Below are 22,464 nucleotides of genomic sequence, written 5' to 3'. Positions count from 1 at the left end.
TCGTTTACATGACTAAACAACTATTTCTCACGTATCCCGTTTGTAAACGTGATACATTATCACATGTTCATGTTTTATCTCGTTTACAAATAGTTAAACTTATCTCGTCTACAGTATAAACGAGATAAGACACTTTATGAAAATTGGTAAATATCCTCAAATTAACGTATATTCGTAATTTAAATATTTATTTTATTTATTTAAAAAATCCTATGTTTCTACCTTATTCAATTAATAAAGTATTAATATCTTTTAAAAAAAATACATTTATGCTATATCTATTTATAATAAATTAATAATTAAAAAATTATTTTAATTGAGCTTTAGACGCACTTTTTATTTATTGTAGACTATTGACCAATATGTATTTCTGAGTTAATACTATTTTTTTTCTTTTTTACGTTAAAAATATTAGCCATATTCATTTGCGTTCTGTATATATTTGGTTCAGTGCTCCTCACTTAGCTTTTCTTTATCTTAGTTTAGCGTGTTTTTCCTATTTATAAATAATCTTTTTATGTTGATATTCTTGTTCAACATAATTTATATATCATTTTAGAGTTTGAATATACTCCTCTATTTCAAAATATATTTTTTTTATACTCAACGGAACTTACACTCATATTTTAAAATATTTGTCACCTTAGAGTAGTTTTGTAAACCCCGAGAAAATAATAAATAGTTAGCGAATAAATTAATTATTAACCAAAGTGATTAGAAAATGGGATTTGATAGTTTAATGTGATAGAGAAAATTAAAACGAGAATTTCGATACTAATTTTAAAGAATTTTGATACTAGTTTTGTAACTCCAGATTTCTATTTTCATTTCTTTAGTCTAAATATTGTTAGTAGGCCTAGTCATAGAATGAAGTTAGGAAATTGTGGTAACTTGAAGGTGAAGAAATATTTGTTTAAAAGGTAATAAGTGATTAGAGGAGATGGTATTTGATCGATAAAGATGAGAAAAATGGTATAAGAGGTAACTGAGAGAGTAAAGTGACATTAATAATGATGAGATGAGACATGAATCTTAATGATGTTCAATAATTGAGAATGATGAGATGAGATGTGAATCACTGTGAGATTGGAAATGATAAATTGTAAGAAACGATTGAATAACTTGAGTTTGGGGCGTTGCCCTCCCCATGTCACGGGATTTTTTCTGTGGTTATTATTGAGCTTGGGGTGTTGTTTCCCCATGTCAGCCTGGGATTCGTCCCGTGGATAACATTCAGCTTGGGGTATTGTCTTCCCCATATCAACTTGGAGTATTGTTTTCCCCATGTAAGCTTGGGATTCGTCCCATGGATATTATTAAGCTTGTGGGCGTTCTTTTCCCCATGTCAGCTTGGGGATTCTCCCCATGGTCTATTTTTGAGCTTGAGAACATGTCGGGATGGCTACGTAACCGACAGTTGATACCAACGGCCATAGGATAGGCATGCATCATATGCATTTGTATGTATGGCTTGTTTGTGCATTAATTGAGATTGCCTAATTGATTATAATATGCTAATTGTCATAATTGATATCTGTATTCTACCTGTGCTTGCTTTGTCTGCTTGTCTGTCTTTGCAATTACCGGAGATGGGGGAACGGAGGAAAGGCGGAGAGATTGAGGATTCTATTTAAGTTCCAGCTAGATTTAAGGAGGTGATTTAGTTGAGAAAGCCTTAGAGAACCACCCTGATTTATGGTTTCTGTTTAGTTCTTTAAGTTTTATAATCTGAGTGTCGGCATTGTAGGATTGCCTCTGGCATTCCAGGACCTTATATATTATGTGCATGGCACCTTTATCATGCTAAGAACCTCTGGTTCTCACCCCATACTGTGTTGTGTTTTTCAGATGCAGGTCGAGAGACTGCTCGCTAGGCGTCTGGACTTCTGAAGCAGAGTAGTTCCTGGGTTTATTTTGATATATAGCTTATGTATATACATATACTTTAACTCTCTCCGATTGACTTGTTATTTTGTTCCTCTTAGAGGCTAATGGAGAGCTAGGATTTTATTTATGTATTTTGGGCTTTGGGATATGTATATATGTATGTAAATATTCTTCGGCCAGCCTTGGCTTCGCAGGCTGAGTTAGGAGCTTGTTATTTTGTATCTTTTTGGCTCTCTACCCCTAGTTTCTGTTATATTATGTTCGTTGACTGTCGGTTACTTCGCACGCAAGTAACCACGTTCCTGAGCGTTGCGCTGTTTATTTTCACAAATTTTGTTTGACCAATCCTTCAAGGCTCCTAGTATACTACATTCTTTCGACTATTATATATATTTATATCCTATCTTAGAGGTCGTAGCACTCGCCACCTCTGTTTTACATCCTAGGTGTAAAACTCTATGTGGTAGGGTGTTACAAGTTTCGGTTCATTGAAAATTTAATATATTTAAATATAAATTATATCCTAATACAATAATGAAGTTTCAATGCATAAAATTTTTAAAGTAAAAGTATCTTCGAATGCAAGTATTATTTAACCGTGTTTTTCAATTTTATGATTTTATTATTTTTATCCTTATTTTAAATATTAATTTTTAATCATTATTTACAATTTTTGAAACAGAATTTTCTGTCAAAATAATATATTTCTTTCCTAGAATTGTAAAATCTAATAATTTTTCATATCCATATTAAATACTAATTTGGGAACTAATTCTTATATACACCATGAAAGAAGAGTGATTTTTTCTCTAATTAGTTATCACAAATATTTAAGAAAAGAGAGAAAAAATATAATAAAAAAGGATAAAAAATTGATGAATGGTTATAAACTATAACATGGGGCTTAAAATTTTTTATTCGAAGAGGAAAATATCTCTAGTTTCGAAAGGATAGAATTAAATATCTCATGTTTATCGTTAATTTAAACTAATTAATATAGAACACAACATGATTAATATATGTGCATGTCGTAATTTATTGACTAACGATATATTTTTAAATAATAAATATACCACAATTTCAATGGTTAATGATAGCATTTTCGTTGACCGTCAAATAAAAAGATGACAAATAACTCTAAAATCATACACTTGCATTAAAAAAATTATTCTCTTGTTGAGCGAGAGAGAGAGAGAGAGAGAGAGAGCGAGAATGAGAGAGAGCGAGCGAGAGCAAGTGTGTGGGCGGGAAACATAGGGAGGGGTAGATCTAAGGAACTTGATAAGTATCCTAGGGTTTGGAATCGAGAAGAGTATCAGCGGTTAGAGAATGAATCCTTCTCCATTTTCGTGAGTAACCTCCCAGAAGACATATCAAAGAGGGAGTTATTCTGCCTATTCAACTGGATGGGATGTATCAATGATATATATCTATCCCGGAAACAGAAAAATGGATTCATGTATATGTTTGCTTTTATTTGGTACACAACAAAAGGAGGAACTTTGAAAGCAATAGCGAAATGAATCGATTGTGGCTGAGAAGTAAAGTTGTATCTGTGGGAGAAGCTAAATATATAAGAATGTTGGGAACATGGAACATAGCCAACGGGAATAGAGGTGATGTCACAATTTCGATGGTAGTGGAGCATGATCCTTTGATATCTGGACGGGACCCAGGGACGAAGGAGGTTGAAAAAGAACCAAATGGAAATGGCTGGACTAAGAAGGTAGAAGTAGAAGCTGTGACAGAAAATTTGGAATGGCTGCAGAGAAGCCTTGTAGGGGGCACGATGAAGCCTATTGATTTTGATTCTTTGAAGGAAATGATTGCGAAAAAATCCCAAATGTAGTCCAAGTTCGGGAAATGGGAGCTTACAAAGCGCTCTTAACCTTTGATAGTGTCTTGCATACTAAGGAGACATACACATTCAACATGAACAGGCTCCTACAATTATTTCACAGTGTATGGAAGTGGGAGGAGTCGGAACATAGTGAAACTCGAAGAGTATGGTTGGAATGTTTTGGGGTTCCGTTGCATGCATGGTCAGTCAACACTTCTAGAACGATAGGAGGTCAATGGGGAGAAGTGGTTAGATGTGACAAAGAGACGGAATTGTGTAACTCGTTCACTGTAGGACGGGTCCAGATTGATACTTGTGTAATAGATGTGATTCAAGAATGGATCCATATAACAATTGGCGCGGGGGGTTTTGATGTTCTAGTGAAGGAGATAGGATATGAGGCGTGTAATTTGCACTGTACGGCGAACAGGAGGAATGAAGGGGCAGGTATAGAGTGGAATCATGTTAAAAAAAGCAGGAACTCAGGAATGGTTACAAGGCAGAGACAGGGAACAGAAGCTTTGCATGGAGGAACCCCAGACGAAGAGTTGTCGATGATGGTAAACTGGAGCGAGGAAGAAGATAAGGGAAGAATCGTAATCGCAGTAATGGCAGTAGAAATCATGATCGCGAGAATAGTACAACGGTTCAATCTGTAACTGGCAATAATCAAGGAAGGTGCGTTAATTTTGGGGGAAGATGCAGTTCAAGTTACGTGGCTGACTCTGATAGAACAATAACATGTGAGTTAAATGGGCTGCGAAGGAAGTCCAATAATAAGAAAAAAAATTCCTTCTCCAAGTGAGTCGTGGGCCAGATGCAATAACATATTGGAGGAGGGGAAAATGGCCTTGGCAGGCCCAAAGTCGTCAACAACTGCGAATCCATCAGTTGGGCCAAGGTTGAAGGAGCCAGGTTGCCAGAGTGAGGCATAGGTTTGGGTCCTCCTTTCCAGAATGAGCAGCAGAAGGTAGCGGCGCTCAGTTCCTCTTCGAGGGGGAGGGCGACGCGACTGATAGCAAAAGAAACGGCGAGACGCGGCTGGCGGGGGACATCCGAAGCCGGTTGCTCTGCACGGTGGGAGAGGGTGTCCGAACTGATGCAGATGCGGCATTTGAGGATGATGAGAGTGCGACTACGGGCGGGACAGGGGTACCGGCAACTATGGATGGTCATGCAGGTCATGGCGAGGTGGTGCAACAGGGAGTGGATGACGACGGAGGTGGAGGATATAAGGGGGTGCTGTAGAGGGAGGATTAATATTGGGGAGTGGTTGTGACGTAGAATGATGGCTGCTGAACATGAAGATGATGGCTATGGAAGGAATCATCCTGGGAACGAGGATGTCACTAATGAAGCAGAGGACAGTGAAGTCAGAGCTCAGAATTGCGGGAACAGTTGCTGGAAAACAGAAGGACTTGGGAGCTGGCCAAAGAGTCAGGTGCTATATTGTTTAATGAAGAGGATGACATTATTGCAATCTTTCAGGCACAAAATGAAGAAATAGCTCGCAAAAGGAAAGTGGCAAAGCAGAAGGAAAAGATGAGACGGTGCAGACCCAAAAAAAAAAAAACAAGTGTGTACAAAAAATTTTAAATGAATTTTAGTGCATGGAATGTTAGGGGTTTATGGGGTGACGGGAAGTTGAGAATGGTGAAGGACTTAAAGAAAAAATATAGTTTAAATATGTTAGGCCTGATTGAGACTAAAAGACAGGTTGTGATGAATTTTGATGTTGCCAGAATATGGGGGAGAGATGATTTAGGCTGGGAGTATGTAAGATCTGATGGTGCATCTGGTGGGCTGCTGTTAATATGGGATAAATCAATGTTTAAAATGAATAACTGCTATAAGGGGAGAGTTGGATGTGTGTCGAAGGAGTAATGTTTAAAGAGTAGTTTCCATTGCGCTTTTGTATTGGTCTATGGTCCTCATAATAGAGATGAGAAGTGTCATGTTTGGGAGGAGCTAAGCTATATAGCTGGGTTATGTCAGGTCCCTTGTTGTTTTATGGGAGATTTTAATGAGATAGTACATGTGGAGGAAAGAAAAGGTACAACTACTGTACCTCAGTCAGGGGAAGAATTCAGGAACTGGATACAAGATATGCAATTAGTAGATTTGGCACTCACTGATCGCGAGTTTACATGGTTTCGAGGTCGCTCTTGCAGTCATATAGATAGAGCTCTGGTTAATGTGGAGTGGCTGAAGCGTTTCCAGAAACTTGGTTACGAGGGGGCCAAGGGAATTGTCAGATCATTGCCCCATAATATGGAGGACAAAAGCTGAGGGGAGGTCCAAGGCCGTTCCGAAGTCTAGATTCGTGGTTTACACATGATGGATTTCTCAGTATGGTTAAAGAGGAATGGAGAGGTTTGGGGGAGATACAGTTCACAGATAAGTTGAAGGCACTGACAATACCGCTAGAGAGATGTGATGAACGGATTTTTGCTAGTAAAGAATTCACAATAAATTCCCGTTGCAAGTATAGTTTCTAAACTAACAATAATCCTTTCATACAAAAATTTGGTTGTCACTAAAACAAACCCAAAAAAATTAAACCTAAGTATTTAAACATCGGGTCGTCTCTCAAGGAATTCCAGGGAAGTGTACTTATAATTGGTTATGGAAAAGTATCTTTTTGGATTTTTGAAATAAGGAACAAGAAAAGTAAATTGCAAGAAATTAAATTAATAACTAAGAAAACTCTTGGCAAGGTATGAAAATTAGACGTCCTATCCTAGTTATCCTTATCAATTATGATGAGAATTGTCCATTGCTACCACTTAGTTAACCTCTAACTATGAAGGAAGGTCAAGTGGATGAATCAATTTGATTACTCAAGTCCTAGTCAACTCCTAAGGAAAGACTAGCTTTAGAGGGATCCAAATCAACTAGCAACTTTCAATTATCAATCAACAAAGGAGTTTGATAACTCAAGAGTCTCCAATTACTCAACCAAAGCCAAAAGGAGAGAAATCTACTCTAAAGCCCAACCAAGCATTTTATCAAACACTTGGAAGGCATAACATAAAGACATAGAAATTAATAAGAGATAATAAAACCTAAACAACCAATTGAAAGTATCAATAACATAAATTGAAAAAAGCAATCATAAATATAAAATACCTCAAATTGCATTAAATAGAGAATCAAATCTAACATGAGAATCCATAAACTAAAATAGCAACATAAAGAGATCAACAAGAAAAATAGATAACTAAAGTGCTAGAGCTAATAAGAGTAGAAGAAAACTAAATTAAAGAAAACTAAATTAAGAATCCTAAAACTTAGAGAGAGGAGAGAGCCTCTCTCTCTAGAAACTACTTCTAAAACCTAAAATTATGTGAATGAAAGTTGTGTGAACGAATGAATGATTTTCCCACTCTGCAGCCTCTAATCTGTGTTTTCTGGGCCGAGAACTGGGTCAAAAACAGCCCAGAAATCGCTGGGGGCGAATTTTGATACGCTGAATTTTCACAGATACACGTGTGCGCGCCGCTTATCTGCTGAGCAACCATGGCAAAACATATATCATTTTGAATCCCCGGATGTTTGCTTTCCAACGTAACTCGAACCGCCTCATTTGGATCTCTGTAGCTCAAGTTATGATAGATTTAGTACAAAGAAGTCAGGCTGGACAGCTTAGCAATTCCTTCAATTTCTTGTAATCCTTCCACTTTTGCATGCTTCCTTTCTGTTCTCTAAGGCATTCCTGCCCTATAAACCCTGAAAACACTTAACACACATATCACGACATCGAATGGTAATAAGAGAGGATTAATAATTAGCAATTTTAAGGCCAAAGAAGCATGTTTTTAATCAAAGCACAGAATTAGGAAGAAAAATGTAAAACATGCAAATTATATGAATAAGTGAGTAAAGAATTGATAAAAATCACTCAAATTAGCACAAGATAAACCATAAAATAGTGGTTTATCAAGATGACACAAGGCTAATTTTGGGGAGATGGACAGTAAGATCACAAAGTTTGAGGAAGAAATCAAGAGAGTTGATGATATGGTTAGTAATGGAGTATATGATACCACGATGGAGGCTAGAAGAAAGGTGCTGGTTACTTGTTGTGAGAGATGGTATGTAAGGAAGGAAATGCATTGGAAATAGATGTCTCGGTCTCGGCACGCGAAGGAGATGGACAAAAATACAAGATACTTTCACAATATGGCTTCAGCAAGAAGATGGAACAATAAGATTGATACACTAGTGATAAACGGTAGAACGGTCAGAAATCAAGCGAGAATCAAGATAGCCATCAGAGAGTTTTACAAGGAATTATATCATCAGGAAGCTACTCCAATGATGGGCTTTAGAGATGGTCTGGTGGGAAAGATAGATGAGGATGATGCTGTGACCTTAGAGAGGATGTCGTCGGCTGAGGAGATCAGAGAGGCTGTGTGGGACTGCAAGTTCTCTAAGGTGCCAGGCTGTGATGGTACAACATGAAGTTCATTAAGAGATGCTGGGATGAGATTGGACTTGAATTTACGACAGCAGTGATGGGGTTCTTTAATTCTTTCAGGTTACCGACTGATAGCAATATTGCTTGGGTAGCATTGGCTCCAAAGTTCGTTGGTGCAAAGGAGATCAAAGACTTGAGACCTATTAGTATGGTGGGGTGAGTCTACAAGGTCATCTCAAAGGTGCTAGTCAGGAGGATGAGATCAGTGATGCCAGGGTTAATAGGGGAGACTCAGAGTGCGTTCGTCAAGGGAAGGAAAATACACGATAGGGCACTTATTGCATGTGAAACAGTAAACTGGCTTAAACAGAGAAAAAAGGAAGCAGCAATAATCAAGCTAGATTTCTAGAAAGCATATGACAGAGTCAAATGGAGCTTTGTGGACTTGGTATTACAAAAGATGGGCTTCGGGCATAAATGGAGAGCTTGGGTTATGGAGTGTGTGGCCACTGCATCTATGTCAGTATTGATAAATGGGTCACCATCTAAGCCTTTCAAAATCGAAAGAGGTTTGAGACAAGGTGACCCGCTGATGAGCGGATAATTTATACGCTTTTTGGCATTGTTTTTAGTATGATTTTAGTAGGATCTAGTTACTTTTAGGGATGTTTTCATTAGTTTTTATGTTAAATTCACATTTCTGGACTTTACTATGAGTTTGTGTGTTTTTCTGTGATTTCAGGTATTTTCTGGCTGAAATTGAGGGACTTGAGCAGAAATCAGATTCAGAGGTTGAAAAAGGACTGCTGATGTTGTTGGATTCTGACCTCCCTGCACTCAAAGTAGATTTTCTGGAGCTACAGAACTCGAAATGGCGCGCTTCCAATTGCGTTGGAAAGTAGACATCCAGGGCTTTCCCGCAATATATAATAGTCCATACTTTGGCCAAGAATTGACGACGTAAACTGGCGTTCAACGCCAGCCTTCTGCCCAAATCTGGCGTCCAGCGCCAGAAAAGGATCCAAAACCAGAGTTGAACGCCCAAACTGGCACAGAAACTGGCGTTCAACTCCACAAATGGCCTCTGCACGTGCAACACTCAGGCTCAGCCCAAACACACACCAAGTGGGCCCCGGAAGTGGATTTATGCATCAATTACTTACTCATGTAAACCCTAGTAGCTAGTTTATTATAAATAGGACCTCTTACTATTGTATTAGGCGTCTTTTTTACCATCTTTGGATCCTGGATTGTATTTTGATCCTGTGATCTCGTTTAGGGGGCTGGCCATCTCGGCCATGCCTGGACCTTTAACTTATGTATTTTTAACGGTAGAGTTTCTACACTCCATAGATTAAGGTGTGGAGCTCTGCTGTTCCTCAAAGATTAATGCAAAGTACTACTGTTTTCTATTCAATTCTTCTTATTTCTCTTCTAAGATATCCATTCGCACCCAAGAACGTGATGAAGGTGATGATTATGTGTGACGCTCATCACCATTCTCCCCTATGAACACGTGCCTAACAAACACTTCCGTTCTACATGAAATAAGCTAGAATGAATATCTCTTAGATCTCTTAACCGGAATCTTCGTGGCGTAAGCTAGAATGATGGCGGCATTCAAGAGAATCCGGAAAGTCTAAACCTTGTCTGTGGTATTCCGAGTAGGATTCAATGATTGAATGACTGTGACGAGCTTCAAACTCGCGAGTGCTGGGCGTTAGTGACAGACGCAAAAGGAGGGTGAATCCTATTCCAGCATGATCGAGAACCGACAGATGATTGGCCGTGCTGTGACAGAGCATGTGAGCATATCTTTCACTGAGAGGAGGGGATGTAGCCACTGACAACGGTGATGCCCTTGCATAAAGCCAGCCATGGAAAGGAATGAGACTGATTGGATGAAGATAGCAGGAAAGCAGAGGTTCAGAGGAACGAAAAGCATCTCCATTCGCTTATCTGAAATTTCTACCAATGATTTACATAAGTATCTCTATCCCTATTCTATTATTTATTATTCGAAAACATCTTCATCACTTTATATCTGCCTGACTGAGATTTACAAGGTGACCATAGCTTGCTTCATACCACATCTCCGTGGATTCGACCTTACTCACGTAAGGTATTACTTGACGACCAGTGCACTTGCTGTTATTGTATCGAAGTTGTGACAATTATGAGTGTGTAATCATGATTACGCACAAGTTACTCACGTTGCAGGATTGTTCGAGCTGACATCACAATTTCGTGCACCACCCGCTTTCTCCCTTCTTATTTGTATTGGTTATGGATATGCTACATTGAATGGTTGGAGAGGCGATCAGGAATGGACGTATATTACCGTTGTTGGTGGGTAGGGGTAGCATAGAATTGTCGTACCTTCAGTTTGCTGATGATACTATTCTGTTCTGCCCACCAGAAGAGGAGACTATTAAGAATTATAAGCGACTTCTGTGATGTTTTGAGTTGATGTCAGGCCTCTGTATTAATTTTGATAAGTCAAGTTTGATTTCGATTAATTGTGAAGAGTAGTGGATACAACGTATGTGTAACCTTTTGGGTTGTAAGGGGACACTCTCCCAGTTAAATACCTTGGGATATCCTTAGGACGAACCCGAGGTTGTGAAGACTTGGAAGCCTATTCTGGACAAAGTGGAGGAGAAACTAAGCTTGTGGAAAGCTAAGGTGCTAAACAAAGCTGGGAAGTTGGTGCTCATCAAATCAGTATTGAACAGTTTGCCAGTGTACTATTTGAGTCTATTTAAGATGCCGAAAGCTATTGCTGAGAAGTTGATTTCACTACAGAGAAGATTCATGTGGAGTAAGGAAGATGATAGGAATGGTATGGCATTAGTTAGATGGGAAATGGTATAGGCTCTAAAGAAACTAGGTGGCTTGGGAGTTGGCGATGCAATGATTCGGAAATCAGCATTATTGTTTAAGTGGTGGTGACAGTTTGCAAAGGAAGAGTGCCCGTTGTGGAAGAAAATTGTATGTTCATGTAATAATCTGAATTCCAATGAGCTACTGTCAACTCAAGCACTACCTACAAGAGGAGGCTCATGGAAGGATATATGCCAGTTGCACATCATGAATGAACGTATAAGGGATAAGATGGTTACAAGTTTGTCCATGGAGATTGGTGATGGGTGACGGACTCAGTTTTGGGAGGATGTATGGCTACTATGTGGATCTCTAAAAGACCGGTTCCCGAGGCTTTTCTCTGTTTCAAACCGATGTGGATCCGTTATTGGGGACTGTGGGTTTTGGGATGGGATAGAGTGGATTTGGAATTTTCAATGGAGGCACGAGCCTTTTTAGTGGGAATTGGAGCCTCTAAGTCAATTGAATGAGGCTTTGAGACCGATGAAATTAGTAAATAACAGAGAGGATCAAGTGGTTTGGAAATATGAGAGGCAAGGTATTTTTTCAACTAACTCATTTGTTCAGGTGATGCAGGTTGAAGCACTCCCAGAGGTGGTAACCAGCTACAGCTTCACACGGACCATTTGGAAAGGTTTGGTTCCACCAAGAGCGGAGCTTTTTGCTTGCGGTTTGTTTTAATAGGCAGGGTGAACACTAAGGAAAGGCTGAGCTGGTTTGGAATTATCAGACAGCAAGATACTATATGTGTGCTATGTAATAATGAATTGGAACATGTATATCACTTGTTTCAAGGCTGTGCATTTACGTGGTAGGTGTGGAGTGCTTGGATATCAGGATTTGGTTGTCAATGGTCTTATTCGGGTTCGATGAAAGAGCACTTTCTCAGTTGGACAGAGGAATCGAAGAGTAAGGAGGATCGTAAGCAGCGGCTGAGGTGCTTTTGTATGGTCATTTGGAATATATGGATGGAAAGGAATAACAGGCTTTTCCATAATCAAAGCAGAGGTGTTGAAGAAGTCATTAACATGATCGTGAGAAGCGTTAATGAGTGGAGTGGTGTTGATCCCTTTTGTTGTTGATGGCTATGCCAAAGATGACATGGGGAGTTTATGTGTTTGATTTAGTTATTTAAGTAAGCGTATGCTGCTTGTCTAGCTCTGTTCGCTCCACTATACTGTGTTGAACTCTTACTTTCAAAAAAAAAAGATGACAAATAGAGTTGTTATTAGTTAAGTTAATCTTTATTTAAGTGATTATCCACGGCTTATCTCTTTTACCAGAAGATACTATCTGTTGACCATTGAATAAGAAGGTAATAAGTGCCTATCACATTACATAACAAAATTTTCACCAACTATAAAAAGCCACCAAAGAAATATACTCACAACTCAACTTAGTATAACAAAAAATAATGTTCCATAACCAATAAAATTTATTATTTTTAATTAATATTAGTAAATATTTTAAAGTTTAAGTACTAAATTTTAAATTTTAAATACTAAAATTAACTCCTAACAATATAAAAATAAAATGTTAGCTAACAGTATTAACTAATATTAATAAAAATTATCTTTAACATTTCTCGCAAGAAAATATATGCAAATAATTTTTATGAAAATCAATGTTAGAATAAATACATAAATGATCTCTTCTACTATGACTAATTTTTTAATTACATGACACAAATATAAAAGATGAGATCCACCTCTTCATCTCTCACTTTTTAGACAAATCAGATACAATTATACAAATTCTTTAAGAACCAAATAAATTTTCTACATAAATATGTGTCAAGAGAGTGTCTACTACTAGTGTGTGGGGTTGAGAGAAAACTAGTTAGTTAAAACATGTGCAATGATTTCTTGAAAAAGAAGGTATAAATAGAATTTAAAATGTACTAATTTAATCCTACTCTCTGCTTCATGTCATGTTAAAGGACATGGCAACCCGAGTTTAGTTTATGGATGGCTTGCTGTTGCGGGTTTGGCTTTGTATATTATATTCTTTGCACCTGGGATGGGTCTTGTTCCTTGGGCTGTGAACACTGAGATATACCTTGAAGATTTTAGAGGAATATGTGGTGGCATGTCTGCAACAATTATCATCATGTTATTAACTTCCTTTCTTTTGTGGATGCGATTGGGCTTGGTGAGTTTTATGATTCTTTTGGCTGTTGCTTGTGTTGCAATAGTTTTTGTGATTTTCTGCATGCCAAAGACAAAAGGGTTGACTTTTGAAGAAGTTTCAAATATTTGGAAGGAGAAAGCTTATGAAAAAAATAATAACATAGAGAGAATAGTTGAGCAAGCAAGTACATGATCAACAACTTTTTCCAATACGCCTAAAACTTGTGAAAGCACGAAAAGTCATAAAGCTAGGGTTTGAACATGAAATAAAGAAGAATAAAAAATAAAAGGAGAAGAAATGAAAAATGCAATATATATGTACGTGCACATGTGTCAGCGTGCTTACTGGCAGCTTTGGCCAAAGAAAAGGGGAAAACGTTAATGGAGAAGACAGTGATGAGTGGTGACATGTGTGATATGCAATAGAGTTAGTTAGATGAAGTGAGAATCTGTTATAGGATCAATTGAGTCTTAGCTATTGATGTGTTATTGATAAACCACTATTTTATGGTTTATATTGTGTTTAATTATGTGGTTTTATCATGATCTTTACCCACTTATTCATTAAATAAGCATGCATTTATAATTCCTTCCTAAAGTTATTGCATGATTGAAAACTTGCTTCCTAGAGACCTTTAATTATGTATTTTATTTCTCCTTTATTCCATTCGATGCCGTGATTTGTGTGTTAAGTGATTCAGACTTTATAAGGCATGAATGAGTTGGAGATTGGAAAGGAAGCTTGCAAAAATGGAAGGAACACAAGAAATTGAGGAGATGACCAGCGAGAAGCGACGCGGCCGCATGGATGACGCGACCGCGCAAAAAAAAGGAAATTGCAGTGACGCGGCCTCATGGACGACGCGACCGCGTGACATGCGCGATCTGCATAATCTGCAGAATTGCTGGGGGCGATTTCAGGCCTGATTTTGACCCAGTTTTCGGCCCAGAAAAGCAGACTAGAGCCAGAGAACATGCAGAAACCAACAACAACATTCATTCCGCATAGTTTTAGTTTTTAGATCTAGTTTTCCTCTCCTCTAGGTTTTTCTCTACACATTCATAGTTTTTAGGATTTGTTATGTTCATTGTTTTTGCATTGGGATATTGAGAAGAGTTATTGCCTCATCAAGACTTCGACATTCTAGTTCGTTCTCTTTACTTGTCTCTTACTCTTCCATTTCCTTAATTTACTTAATTTTACTATTGGATTATTTTAGCATATATTAATACAAGAATCACTTTTATTTTTAATTAATCTTTTGATCATTATTTATCATGTCTTTCTTTAATTCCCTTTCTTATATTATGAATTTTACATTTACAATGAGCGAGTAGTTTCCTAACTTGATGGGGAGTTGATTGAAAGGAACCCTTGAGTTGGGATGCTCAAGAGAAAGATTGCAATTGGGTTTATTGTTGGATTGCTCTCTAGTCATTAACACTAATCCTCCCAAGAGCGGATTGGAAATTGTGGATAGATACAGCACTCCAATTTGTTTGACTTTCCCTTACTTAGTAAGGGACAACTAAACATAATAACCATCAATTGTCAATTAATCTTGAGAGTACTCCGACAAGAATAGGGCTTCCAGCTAATCAACTCCCAGTCAAGGCTTTTATTTAAATTTATATAGATTCTCTAATTTAATTTTCTGCCATTTTACTCAAACCTTTTTGAAAACATCTGATTAATAAAATAGCACACTTTTCTGCAACTCGTTGGGAGACGACCTGGGATTCATACTCCCAGTATTTTAATTTTAATTTCTGTGACACCCTTCTAAATTGATGAGCGGATTTCTGGTTGGTTGAGAACTATACTTGCAACGCATATTTTATAATGATTCTTAACTCGCCAATTTCTGCTCGCATCAATTTTTGGCGTTGTTGCCGGGGAGTTGCAATAGAGTGCTAAAGTTATTAATTGGATTTTATTTATTTGCATTTTATTTTATTTTGCTACTATGAGCTGCTTGTTTCTTTCGTTAGATGACACGTTCGCTTCCTGACCCAAGCTTGCTAGTATTCGATCCTGAGATTGAAAGAACTATTTCACGAATAAGGCAAGTTCGGCGTCGGTTAGTCCTCTCTGAGGGCGGATCTGAAACGTCACTTGAGAAAGAAACCAGCCCCTGTTCTACTGATTTGGTTGTTTTACGTGCAGGTAACATGGCAGCAGCCAGGAGAGTTACTATCCAGGAGGCTGGAGCCCCTAATTTTACAATGCAACCATTTCAAGCGCATCACCCAGCGGTAGCTACAGACTTTGAAATAAAGACCGCACTGCTCAATTTGATGCCCAAGTTTCATGGCTTACCTGCTCAAGAGCCTATCAAGCACCTGAGAGATTTTCAAGCAGCCTGTTCTGCTATCAGGCGTGATGGTGCAGATGAAACTTCAATTTTACTGAAAGCTTTCCCATTTTCTCTTGAGGGGAAGGCAAGAGAGTGGTACTACACTCAACCAGCAGCAACTGTATCCAACTGGGATACACTGAGAAGAGAATTCTTGGAAAAGTTCTTTCCAGCTGAAGTTACTGATAAACTGAGGAAAGATATTTCCATGATTGTTCAGGATGAATCCGAGACGCTTTACGAATACTGGGAGCGCTTCAATAATCTTCTGGAAGCTTGCCCCCACCATATGATTGACAAGATAGTGTTACTCGGTTATGTCACACAGGGCATGAGGCCCCAAGATAAGACCACATTGGAAAATGCTAGCAATGGGTCTATGAAAAAGTACAAAACCACTGATGAGGCATGGCAATTGATCAGCGACTTAGCTGAATCTACTAGAAATCACAGGTGGAAACAAAGCCGTTCAAAAGCCATTGCAGAAGTATCCTCTAGCAGAGAGACTGCTTCTTTAACTCAGAGTATCTGTGAAATGACCAACTTGCTGAAGCAAATGCAATTCAATCAACAACAAGTTCAGCAAGCTCAACCTTCTCCAGCACAGCAAAACCAATAGTTAGTCCCACAAAGAATTTGCGGAATCTGTACTGATTATAGCCATTATACTGACGAATGTCCGCAGCTCCAGCAGGAAGACAACACCGTGGCAGCCACTCATAACTTCTATGACTACCCCAACCAAGGGTACAATCAAGGTGGCAATTACAACCACAGATGGTAAGACCATTCTAACCAGAATTGGAGGGATAACAACAACAACAGAGGAGGCAGAGATAATCAGGGAAATCAGAGGTGGAATAACAATAACAACAAGCAGCAGAATCAGAATCAGCCTTACAGAGCACCTCACCTAAGGCAATCCCAAGGACCACAGAATACCCAACAGCAGACCTCTCAATTTACCTATTCTTCTTCATCTGATAATGATGACTTACTACAATCTATTGATCGGAGACAACAGACCATGGAAAATAACATTAATGCCACTCTAAATGGTCTGACCGCTACTTTGCAGGCTCTTGTCTCCCAGATTGGATCAATGAACAACTCCAATAATCAACCTTCGAGCTCCAGTGGTATTCCCTCTTAACCATTACCCAATCCCAAGGGTAGTATTAATGCCATCACTCTGAGGTCCGGAACCACACTGCAGGAGAGAAATCAGGAGGAGACAAGCCCACCAGAACATGCCTCAGCTGAAGAGGTAGTAGAAATAGAAGATGTTGAGGAGGAAGAGAACATACAGGACGCGGCTAAAGAAGAAGAAGTGCAACCACAGGAGGAAGCACTAAAAGGCACAGACACTGCAAAAGACACCACTCCCATTCCATTTCCATAACTTGCAAGGAAGCCCAGGAAGCAGCTGGAACCTGATCCAAAAATGGTAGAGATATTCAAAAAGGTTGAGGTAACTGTTCCTCTATTTGATGTTATTCAACAGGTACCTAAGTATGCAAAGTTTCTAAAAGATTTATGTATACATAAAGACAAAATTAATGAATTAGAAACTATTCCTTTAGGAAGTTCCATATCTGCTTTAATGGGAGGTTTACCTGAAAAGTGTAGTGACCCAGGTCCTTGTATAGTTAATTGTACTATTGGTGGTGTGATAATTTCTGATTGCATGTGTGATTTAGGAGCATGTGTAAGTATAATGCCTTTGTCTATATATGATATTTTGAGGCTCCCTCCCTTAAAAAGGTCGGCAGCTCGTTTTATGTTAGCAGATAAAAGCATTATTACAGTGGTTGGAGTTGCTGAAGATGTATTAGTGGGCATTAAGGGACTCACATTCCCCACTGATTTTTATATCCTGGAAATGCCCCAAAATGACTCAGACAAGCCATCATCAATCCTACTCGGAAGGTCATTCCTGAAGACCTCAAAGTTTAAATTAGATGCTTTTTCAGGAACATACTCTTTTGAAATAGATGGCAGAGTAGTAATCTTCAATCTGAATGGAGTTATGAAGCATCCTCCAGAGGATCACTCTATCCTCAAGTGTGACACTATAGATGAAACCGTGGCTGAAGTCCATCAGGAGGAATTTGAAAAGAAGCACACGGGACAAGGCCCAAGTGTGGGGACATTCTCAGAGGACAATGACAGTGCCTTACCACTGTTACCAGCTCCAGACAACCCAGTGCCTGAATATGATCAGAAGTTAGAATTAAAACCCCTTCCTCCACACCTCAAATATGCTTACCTTGAAGACGGGTAGAAGTTCCCGGTTATCATTGCAAGGGAACTCACTTCTCAACAGGAAGAGCAGCTACTTGGTGTGCTGAGGAGGCACAAGAAGGCAATTGGTTGGAGTTTGGCAGACATAGTAGGCATCCACCCTCAAGTCTGTGAGCATAAGATATTTTTAGAAGAGGGAGCAAGACCTGTCCGTCAACCCCAGAGAAGACTGAACCCCACTATCCTAGAGGTTGTCAAAAAAGAAGTGACCAGACTACTAGAGGCAGATATCATCTATCCCATCTCAGACAGTGAATGGGTAAGCCCAGTACAAGTGGTGCCAAAGAAGTCTGGAGTCACTGCAGTGAAGAATGAGCATGGAGAACTCCTGACAACCAGAGTTCAGAACGCCTGGAGGGTCTGCATTGACTACAGACGCCTCAACCAAGCAACCCGTAAGGATCACTATCCTCTTCCATTCATTGATCAAATGCTGGATCGCCTGTCAGGTAAATCACATTATTGTTTTCTAGATGGTTACACAGGTTATTTCCAGATTCATATAGCTCTGAGGATCAGGAAAAGACCACTTTTACATGTCCTTTTGGGACTTATGCTTACAAGAGAATGCCCTTTGGCTTGTGCAATGTACCAGCCACTTTCCAGAGGTGCATGATGAGTCTTTTCTCTGATCTTATTGAGGACTGTATGGAGGTTTTTATGGATGATTTTAGTGTTTATGGCAATTCCTTTAGCCTTTGCTTAGATGGATTATCTAGAGTATTAGATAGATGTGTCAGTACAAACCTGGTATTAAATTTTGAAAAATGTCACTTTATGGTTAAACAAGGGATTGTACTAGGACATTTGTGTCTAACACTGGCATTTCTGTAGATCAAGCAAAGGTGGATGTTATTTCTAGTTTACCTTACCCCTCTTCTGTGAGGGAGGTCCGTTCTTTCCTTGGCCATGCAGGTTTTTACAGGAGGTTCATTAAGGACTTTAGTAAGATAGCACTTCCCTTATCCAGGCTACTGCAGAAAGATATTGAGTTCGAGTTCAGTGAAAATTGCAAACAAGCGTTTGATAAGCTGAAGACTGCACTGACTCAAGCCCCAATTGTAAGAGGACCAGACTGGAGCCAACCATTTGAAATAATGTGTGATGCTTCCAACCATGCAGTAGGAGCAGCACTGGCTCAGTGTGAAGGTAAGGATCCTTTTGTTATTGCTTACGCGTCTAAAACTTTAGATGCCGCTCAGTCGAATTACACTACTACTGAGAAAGAGTTTCTTGCTATTGTTTTTGCTCTGGATAAATTCTGAGCCTATTTACTTGGTATGAAGGTAGTAGTGTATTCAGACCACGCAGCTCTAAAGTATTTATTATCTAAAAAGGAGTCCAAACCAACGCTTATACGTTGGATACTGCTATTACAAGAATTTGATTTGGAAATTAAGGACATGAGTGGTAACCAAAATTTAGTGTCGGACCACTTGAGTCGCCTTGAGCACATTACAGATGACTCCACTCCTATAACTGATAATTTCCCATTTGATCACCTGCAAGCAGTATCTGAGATAGTCCCTTGGTATGCACCTGTAGCTAATTATCTAGTTAGCCGCACCTTCCCTCCGAACTTTTCTAAACATCAAAGAGACAAGCTGAAAAGCGAGTCTAAATATTATATATGGGATGACCCATATTTATGGAGATGTGGCGCTGACCAGGTAATTAGACGGTGTGTGTCTCAATCAGAATTCCAGTCCATCTTAGAGGCCTGTCACTCATCTGAGAGTGGAGACATCTTGGCCCTCAAAGAACTGCTAGAAAACTCTTAGACTGAGGATTCTGGTGGCCTACTCTTTTTAAGGACGCTGCTGAATTTTGTAGATCTTGTTTTCCATGCCAGAAATTTGGTAATATATCCAGGAGGGATGAGATGCCTCAACAGATTATGCTTTTCTGTAAATTTTTGATGTTTGGGGCATTGACTTCATGAGTCCATTTCCAAATTCTAATGGTTATTTCTATATATTGTTAGCTGTGGATTACGTTTCCAAATGGGTGGAAGCAATTCCTACCCGCAATGATGATGCTAACACTGTTGTTTCCTTTGTGAGAAACCATATTATCTGTCGCTTTGGATCACCAATCGTGAGCGATCAAGGCACCCATTTTTGTAACAGGAGACTAATAGGACTAATGAAGAAGCATGGGATAATTCATAAAGTTGCGACAGCCTACCATCCTCAGACTAATGGGCAAGCCGAGGTGTCAAATAGAGAGATAAAGCGTATCTTGCAGAAAATAGTCAAACCTCATAGAAGAGACTGGAGCACCAGGCTACAAGATGCACTCTGGGCATACAGAACAGCATACAAAACACCCATTGGGATGAGTCCTTTCTGCTTAGTTTATGGAAAAGCTTGTCATCTCCCTGTTGAAGTAGAGCACAAAGCCTTTTGGGCAGTAAAGGAATGAAACATGGGAATTGAGAGAGTCGAAGATGAAAGGAAGTTGCAACTGCAGGAACTAGAAATCCTTCGCCTAGAAGCTTATGAGAATTCAAGACTATACAAGGAGAAGATGAAGGCTGTGCATGATCAGCACATCAAGAGGAAAGAGTTCCAACCTGGGGACTTAGTCCTCCTTTATAAATCTCGACTAAGGCTCATGCCAGGCAAGTTGAAATCAAGATGGGAGGTCCATATAGAGTAGAGAAGGCAGAACCGTACGGAGTCTATCACCTAAGTCATCCTTCAAGCTCTGAACCTATCAAAGTTAATGGACATCGTTTAAAGCTGTACCATGGCAGAAGCTGAAGAAAAACAAGGAGCTGAGATCTTCCTCTTAGAAGATCCCCACATAGCTGAAGACTGAGCTAGTGGAGCGTCCAACTTACGGACGTTAAAGCAAAGTGCTAGGTGGGAGACAACCCACCATGGTATGATCGTTCTTTTCTTTATTTTTAGTTTTCTTATTCAATAACTCTTCTCTTCATTAGTACATTTGTGCATCTGCATTTACATACCTTTATAAAAAAATCCAAAAATATTCAACAAATAAATAAGGGACAAAATTACCCCAATGCTAAGTCAAGCATTCAAAGATCAATACATGTATGATAAAATCAAAATAAAAGGTTGATACATGAGTATGGATGTGAAAGGGATTTCTGGGTAAGCTAGGTATGAATTCAAAAGTTACATAGAATATATATATAGGTTATGTTAAAGCTTGGGTTAATTAAAGATTCAATTTATAAGCTTACTTAGCCATATATGTATCCTTACCCTTACCTTGGCCCCATTAAACCTTGAAAAGACCTCATGATGTTTGCATTGGTATATTAAATGTTGTTGATTGGTTAGGAGAAGAACAAAAATTAGAGAGCATGATTAGAGAAGGATAGAGTGATGACTGATGAGCGGATATTTTATACGCTTTTTGGGGATAATTTCATATAGTTTAGAGTATGTTTTAGTTAGTTTTTAGTCTATTTCTAGTAGTTTTTAGGAAAAATTCATATTTCTGGACTTTACTATGATTTGTGTGTTTTTCTGTAATTTCAGGTATTTTTCTGGCTGAAATTGAAGGAGCTGAGCAAAAATCTGATTCAGGCTGAAAAAGGACTGCTGATGCTGTTGGATTCTGACCTCCCTGCACTCAAAGTGGATTTTCTGGAGCTACAGAACTCGAAATGGCGCGCTTCCAATTGCGTTGGAAAGTAGACATCCAGGGCTTTCCAGCAATATATAATAGTCCATACTTTGCACAAGAATTGACGATGTAAACTGGCGTTCAACGTCAGCCTTCTGCCCAAATCTGGCGTCCAGCGCCAGAAAAGGATCAAAAACTGGAGTTGAACGCCCAAACTGGCATAAAAACTGGCGTTCAACTCCACAAATGGCCTCTGCACGAAATCTCAGCCCCAGCACACACCAAGTGGGCCCCGGCACACCAAGTGGGCCCCAGAAGTGGATATCTGCATCATCCATCATAGTCCACTCATATTTTGTAACCCTAGGCTACTAGTTTAGTATTTAAACAACTTTTAGAGACTTATTTTGTATCTCATGACATTTCAGATCTAAACTTTGTATTCTCTGACGACATGAGTCTCTAAACCCCATTGTTGGGGGTGAGGAGCTCTGCTGTGTCTCAATGAATTAATGCAAGTATTCCTGTTTTCTATTCAAACACGCTTGTTCCTATCTAAGATGTTCATTCGCGCTTAACTGTGATGAAGGTGATGATCTGTGGCATTAATCACCTTCCTCAAACCATGAACGTGTGCCTAACAACCACCTCCGTTCTATATCCGATTGAATGAGTATCTCTTAGATTCTTTAATCAGAATCTCCGTGGTATAAGCTAGAACTGATGGCAGCATTCATGAGAATCCGGAAAGTCTAAACCTTGTCTGTGGTATTCCGAGTAGGATTCAAGGATTGAATGACTGTGACAAACTTCAAACTCCTGAAGGCTGGGCGTTAGTGACAGATGCAAAAGGATAGTAAATCCTATTCCAACCGGATCGAGAACCAACCGGTGATTAGCCGTGCTGTGACAGAGCGCGTGAGCGTAGTTTTCACTGGAAGGATGGAAGGTAGCCATTGACAACGGTGATCCACCAACACACAGCTTGCCATAGGAGGACGTGCGTGCGTGAATCAGAAGACAGAGGAAAGCAGAGATTCA

This window comes from Arachis hypogaea, chromosome 16, assembly GCF_003086295.3.
Source record: "Arachis hypogaea cultivar Tifrunner chromosome 16, arahy.Tifrunner.gnm2.J5K5, whole genome shotgun sequence".
NCBI lineage: Eukaryota > Viridiplantae > Streptophyta > Magnoliopsida > Fabales > Fabaceae > Arachis > Arachis hypogaea.
Note: the sequence above shows the minus strand (reverse complement) of the source record.